General features: G+C 39.8%; 1 protein-coding gene across 4 annotated transcripts in view; it reads right to left on the bottom strand.

The window, feature by feature from the left end:
* slc45a4a (solute carrier family 45 member 4a) overlaps window positions 1-6,402 on the bottom strand; it is a 44,254-nt gene extending 37,852 nt beyond the window's left edge. For 2 of the 4 annotated variants that reach the window (XM_065284158.1, XM_065284141.1), the window contains exons 1-2: window positions 6,259-6,402; window positions 5,438-5,538 (exon numbers count right to left, since the gene is read on the bottom strand). The gene's annotated coding sequence lies outside the window, so the exon portion shown is untranslated. Of the gene's footprint in view, window positions 1-438; window positions 704-5,437; window positions 5,539-6,258 lie in introns of those variants that run through there. The other 2 variants (XM_065284150.2, XM_065284167.2) reach the window with 2 other exon arrangements.
* Window positions 6,403-6,656: the final 254 nt, after the last annotated feature.

Below are 6,656 nucleotides of genomic sequence, written 5' to 3'. Positions count from 1 at the left end.
TGCCACACATAAAACATGCAGCTTTAATCTCAGATAAATGATTAACAATGAAGATGTTTAAGGAGAATGATCACAATTCACTTTAAACTCCTCTCACCTCTCATCTGTGTGTCAGGCAGATTTCTAACAAACACAAAAACACTGTAACACAAATATCAGCTGAGATCCCAATGACATATAGATAACTGGAAACATGAAGCGCTCAATAAATGCAGAAGTAATAACACGCGGCTTTAAGCTGTGTCAGCATGAGACAATCTCAAATCTGACTTTATGCAGTTTACACCGAGAAATTGCTTATTAAAAAGCATTTGTTTCACTCATTTCTGTTTTGAATAAGGCCCAGTGTGCAACAATTATGGAGTTTATATCATCATAATAAAGCTAAAAGACATAATGCTAGAGTTCATTAACCAAAACATGCAACCGCAGGAATACCTATAGAAAAAGAGCATGACCGTCAGAAAGCACTGCAGCTGTAGGATGAAGTCCAAACACTTCAGTAAGTCGTGTCGCCAGCAGGGCAGCGGACCAAAAACATCCCAAACTGAATACAGCAAACACGATGCGGAGAATGGCCTGAAGAGGTTTTCCTGGTAAGACGGAGATCTATATCAGATCTATATAAAGATCATCGTCTCTGTTACACACATCTATCCCAACCGCTGTGTACCTGAAAAGTTCCTCTGGAAAAATCACTTCACTGTGCCAGGTCTGACAACAAGTAACAACAACACATTTCATCACATCAACGACCAGTCAGATTTCTTCATCGCTCCCCTCCCACTTCTGACACTCACAAAGTCCTGATTGGGCAAAATTAAGGGTGTGGCCCAAAGCAACACGACTCTAGAGGTGACATGGACATTGTTCAGAGTTTCTGTCAGACGTTCACATCACACGGCCCAGCAGATGTTTGAGGTGTTGATGTTGGACCTGACCCAGTCTGGGCAGACGTGTCGTGTTGTGTTGTGTTGGTATGCACACGGGGACTGAATTGCTTTGGATCCAGTTTATAAACATGATCCCCAACCCTACAGTCTTTTTTTACTCTCACCATGTCAAATTTACCTCATAACTCGGCATTAAATATGCAAACACACCCTACACAAAACACATCGCAAAACACAGAGATGAAGTTTGGCTAAATGATGCTGACTTAACCAAGCACAAACCAAACCATAGAGACCTGCTGCTCATAAATCACAAACTCTCACTGACAGTGGTGACCTTCTCTTAAAACTGATGCATTCTGGGTAACGAGTCTCAGTAAAATGATCTAATCACAGGCTATGTTTAGACCTGAATATTAGTGTACTGCACACTGCCAACTATTTTTATTTTAAGTACTATGCAACACTAACAGTAATGTGCTACACTTTTTGTCATATCCCCTTACTATGCATGATCAAAACTAATTGGTTTATTATGTTGCATTTTTATTTTTAACTTTAACAAATGCATTGTGGGACACAATATCATACACCATCGGCTCTGTTTGTACACTGCATAATTTGGTAGACAGACAGTACGTGAATGTATAGCATACTCAAGATGACGGGTATGCTATTCTGTACACAGACATAAATACAGATAAGCCAACACCGAGGTGACCGGCAGGAGAAGGTTTGTTCAGGACAACAACACTAAACCTTGACCGATCGTCCTTGATTTAAACTGATCTCCCACACTAAGACTAACAAAAATACCACTTACAACTCCACCCACAGCAGACCAAACCTCATGGAAAATTCCCATCTGTAAAAAGCAGGAACGGATCTCTGGCATGAGCCTCTGAAGTCTGAAAGCTGTCTGAGTGCTGGACAAACATAAAGCCGGATAAACCTTGATGGGATGCTTTATAGCAGCACAGGAACACAAGTGTATTTTAAGTTATAAATATTATAAAATATTTATGTTATTATGATATTGAATGAAATCAAAATTGTTCTTGCTCATCTTTGTTTTGTGTTTGTGCAGCATTTATTGAAATGCATAAGGTTACATGTAGTTCGTTCTTACAATTGAGCGAAAATCCCAGATAATTTGTTTTTATTCTTTTTTGCATTCATGATTTCAGTATGTGTGCTACCTGAGAATCGAACCCATGACGATCAAGCAATGCTCTCCTATCCGAGCTATAGGAATACTAAAGATAATGCTGCCGTCTCTCTTTTGGATCAACCTTCACATCAGGAGCGTGTCTGCATGATGCCTAAAACTGTTGTCTATGTAGGCAGGTTTGAGAACAGATGTAATATTGTGTGTTCATTAGTCAACTCGCTCTAAAAAAGATCTTACTGGATATTTAGAAAACACAAAGCTTCCTTTATATCCACCATCTTTTGTGCAGTTATAAGAACTATTAGTGCATTAAATATTCATCTACATCTGCAGGCAACACACACATGCATGCACGCACACACACACACACACACACACACACACACGCACGCACACACGCACATACACACACACACACACACGCATGCACGCACATACACACACACACACGCATGCACGCACACGCATACACACAGGGAGGCACACGCATACACACACACATGCATGCACATGCATGCACATGCATACACACACGCATGCACACACGACAGACATGCACTCAGAATTCTAGATGTGTGAATCAGACCTGTGAATAAACTCTGAAGTCATAATAGTTCATAATGCAGATTACATAACAACAGTCTAACAGCTGGTGTGTCCATATTAAACAAGAGCTGACTGCACCATTTTAACTCATGAGAGACTGCCAGCCTACAGTGCACACATACTAATCAACATCACCACTTTAAAAGACTAGGGACCATCAATAAGTCAAAGTTAGATTAAATTACAGGAACATCTTCATGGTCTGATATCAGAAATATAACCACAATGCACATTGCATGAGTGCTCTACATCTGTAAAACCAACGCCAGCACTTCTAGTTTCTTTATTTACACGTCATCTGGGTGTCACAGGCGTGCATCAGTAAACACGTGAGCTCAACATGAGACTGCAGACTTCAGATGTATTACATTTAGTGTCTCACATGACAATCCATAACATGCTGAGATGTGCTGCTATAACATCACTGGACGGCCAGGTACAGACCGAGCACTGTAATCAGATTACAACAGTCATGTTTAAAGGATTACTTCACCCCAAAATGAAGTTTTAGTCATCTATCTTATGCTTTTATTGGTTCTCTAGTCATCATATGCATAGTGATGAAACACACAGATAGGAGACACCAATGAGATTTGAATCTAGTGCTGTTATTGTTTGTTTACATCACTTTTATGCGTTATAATAATCTCTAAAAAGCTCAAAATATTAATTGTTTCTTCTGTCAAACTCATAATTTTGCTTTAGAAGACATTCAAGTCAACAGTGAATCCTCAATGGATGGATGCACTTTTTGAAGCTTTGAAATGTTCAACCACAACCAATGGCTTCATAAAGCAAGGAAGAGGCAGATTATTATTTGATATATCTCTGATTGTGTTTGGATAAAGAAAGAAAGACAAACAACTTGTATGACATGGTTGAGTGAGTACATAAGCATTCATTTTTCTTTATTTTGAGGATGGAGTAATCCTTTAACATTTCACCAAGTGTTAAAACACAGCTAATATGTTCAGTCGTAAAAGTAAAAATTACTTCTTTAGCTAAAAAACACAATGTACCACAAGACAATAAAAACCATCTGATACTTAAAGTACAATAGTTAAGACACAATGTTACAGCAATCATCATGATGAAGTGTGACGGACCCCGACAGATGGACGGACCCCAGAGTAAACACACTGAAGTTCAGACGGGCCTTTAGCTAATGTTGTTCTTGAATGACTGCCAACCTTCATCAATGTTGTTAAAATCACCTGGAGTCACTTTCAACACAGAGACGGTGGGAGGAACTCAACAACACAACAGAAAAACTCACTGTATCAATTACACATAGAAACCAGAAACATACAGACAAACATTTACCTGAGAAGAATGGATTTTACTGCATGCTTGTTTGGTTTTACAATGTCTCAAAAAGTGAGGATGATGATACAAGATAACCAGGGTCAAGAGGTCAATGTATTATTAATTCTTAAAAGTTGTCTGAAACCATTTAGCCCACAGCTCTGGAAATTTCCATGCCTGGTTTCTTCCCTCGAGTTGTGAAACTACTTAACAAACAAAACCTCAAAACTTAAAGGTGCTCAACAGAGAAACAGGGAGTAACAATGTTTGTCCTGTGAGTCAGCGATCCCGCTTTACAGAAATGTGTCAAATGTCAGACACACACAATGCAGATTATCTTTGATGAAATATTACACAGCGCACAAAACCCAGAATGCTTTGTGTGAATCTGATCTGTCCTGTGGTGAAACAGATACGCGTTCACTTTATACATAAGCTGCTTACACGGAGCTGAACGTAAGGCTGTGGATTCTTCCTGCAGGCTCTCAATGACTGAACTTGTGATTCTGTAACATCTGTGAGCGACTTTACTGTTAGCACCTTATGACCACACTCATGTTAAGAGAGAAAGAGAGAGAGACTCATTCATCATAAAGGAGCTCTAATAATGCCGGGATAAAGCAGTGGAGCTTTAAAGAGTTGAAGTGCTTAGCAGCGAGAGGCCTTTACTAAAAAAAGATCTTATGCAACAGTCCTGCGTTTCTGCCCTTTACCGTCGTGTCAAGAAGAACATATTGCATTCATTTGCTCTGTTGAATCCATTGTAATATCTAATGTTCCCTCAGTATCCGTCTATAAACTAAAGCCCAGAGATACACAATAAGTCACGGCTATAATATGCATCACTACATGGATAGTTGCGGTCCTGTTAAATACACAATATTTATTCACCATCACTATACTTTATTAAGAGACACAGGGTGTTGTGTGACTATACTGTATGACGCCTGTGATCTGGAGCGTTCACTAACTAACACACACATGGCCCAGGGTGAATTAACACATCAGCACGTACAGCCTTAAATCAAATAAATACACAGCATCAAACATGAGCAGATTTCTGTCTGATCATAGAGATGTGGTGTGGTGTACATCATAAACCATCACACAAACACACACGACACAATAAATCATTTGTGCATTACTAAACTAAATGCCTAGTGTTGGGAAGTGACTAAAAGTATCAGCAATTAACTCAATGATAATAGCTGCTTTTCAGAGCTTAACTTTTTGCAAAACAATACATAACATGGTCATCTTATGGCTGTTTTGTAGCAAAATCCTGCTTAAATATAAGTGCGTCTTATAAATGCTGCATCCATCATAATCATAAATCACATCATCTGTATCATTTAAAATACTTGAATGTATTGAAAAAGCGGGAACACAACACAAGCTTAGTGCGTGGATAACATGATATCTGTGAGTATAGATCACAATAACAGCGTGGTGGGTGACTCACCAAAAGACCTTGAAAGGTTCATAAAAATCCAATGGGACAGCATAGAACAGCAGCGCGTCTCCTCACCGAGAGCCTGAACGGATGCACAGTCGACCGAGAACCTGCGGAGAGCATCGAAACAAAAGTTAAGATGCATTTCACAAAGCAAACTAGGCTAAATCATTATGCATTCAGACAAACACACACACACACACACACACACAGACTTCTGCTTTGCATAGCACAGAGGATCAATTTACATGCATTGTGAATGACAGCAGTAAAGCCTGAGGTCAGCATACAAACAACTTCATCAAACACACACACACACACGATAGATTTAATACTTCTACATGTATATAAACACAACATGACTCATTGCATAAAGGAATACCATAGCATCCCCATGGTACATGACGCAACTACAAGATGAGTCTGTGTCATACTGAGGGCAAAAGAGGGGTTGTGAAGGTCATCGCGATATTTGGAGCTGACTGATATTGAGTAACACAACACTGAGCAGCAGACATCAGATCAGCGAGTGTCAATCAAACAGAAACGACCAGCATCACTTTACACCTGCAGAATAACAGCAGGACGCGCGCGCGCACATAGCATCTTCCAAACCATCAGTGACGACAGCACATCAGTATGAAACATAAAGCATTTATAAAGGATACACATAGAAACAGTGTGTCAATAAATGATTCATCAGTTTACCGCAGTGGTAAAGTCAGCCGGTAAGCAGCAACATACTGTAATAAACCCAGCTGACGCGCTGCATATTACGCGGAACATCAAACGCGCCGCTGCTGCAGTAACATTGAAACAAACACACTCACCCTGACGTCACACTGCTGCTGGCGCGAAAGCTTTAATCGGTGTATATATCGTTGTTTTTGGTGTTACTCTGCTCGGGTTTGACTCTTCAGCAGCTCTTAATGCGCCTTTAAAGGGAAGATCTGTCCGAGAGACGCGCGACGCTTCCGCCGACCGATATGGTGCTCATTTGAATATGAGGGCGGGGCTTAGGGTTAAAGGGTAACGACACCTGCCAGTGACTGAACTGAGATACAGTCGAGTGTCATTATTTTAAAATCTATTTTAATATTGACATATTGGTCACACTTTATTTTACGGTATTATTGTTACAGTGTAATTATATATTTAAGTATTAAGTAATAATCATTAACAACATGTATGTACTTAGGGTTGGGGTTAGGATTAGGGTTTGGTTTAG

The sequence above is a fragment of the Paramisgurnus dabryanus genome, chromosome 19, assembly GCF_030506205.2.
Source record: "Paramisgurnus dabryanus chromosome 19, PD_genome_1.1, whole genome shotgun sequence".
NCBI classification, from domain to species: Eukaryota; Metazoa; Chordata; class Actinopteri; order Cypriniformes; family Cobitidae; genus Paramisgurnus; species Paramisgurnus dabryanus.
This window is presented reverse-complemented; position numbering and strand designations above follow the sequence as displayed.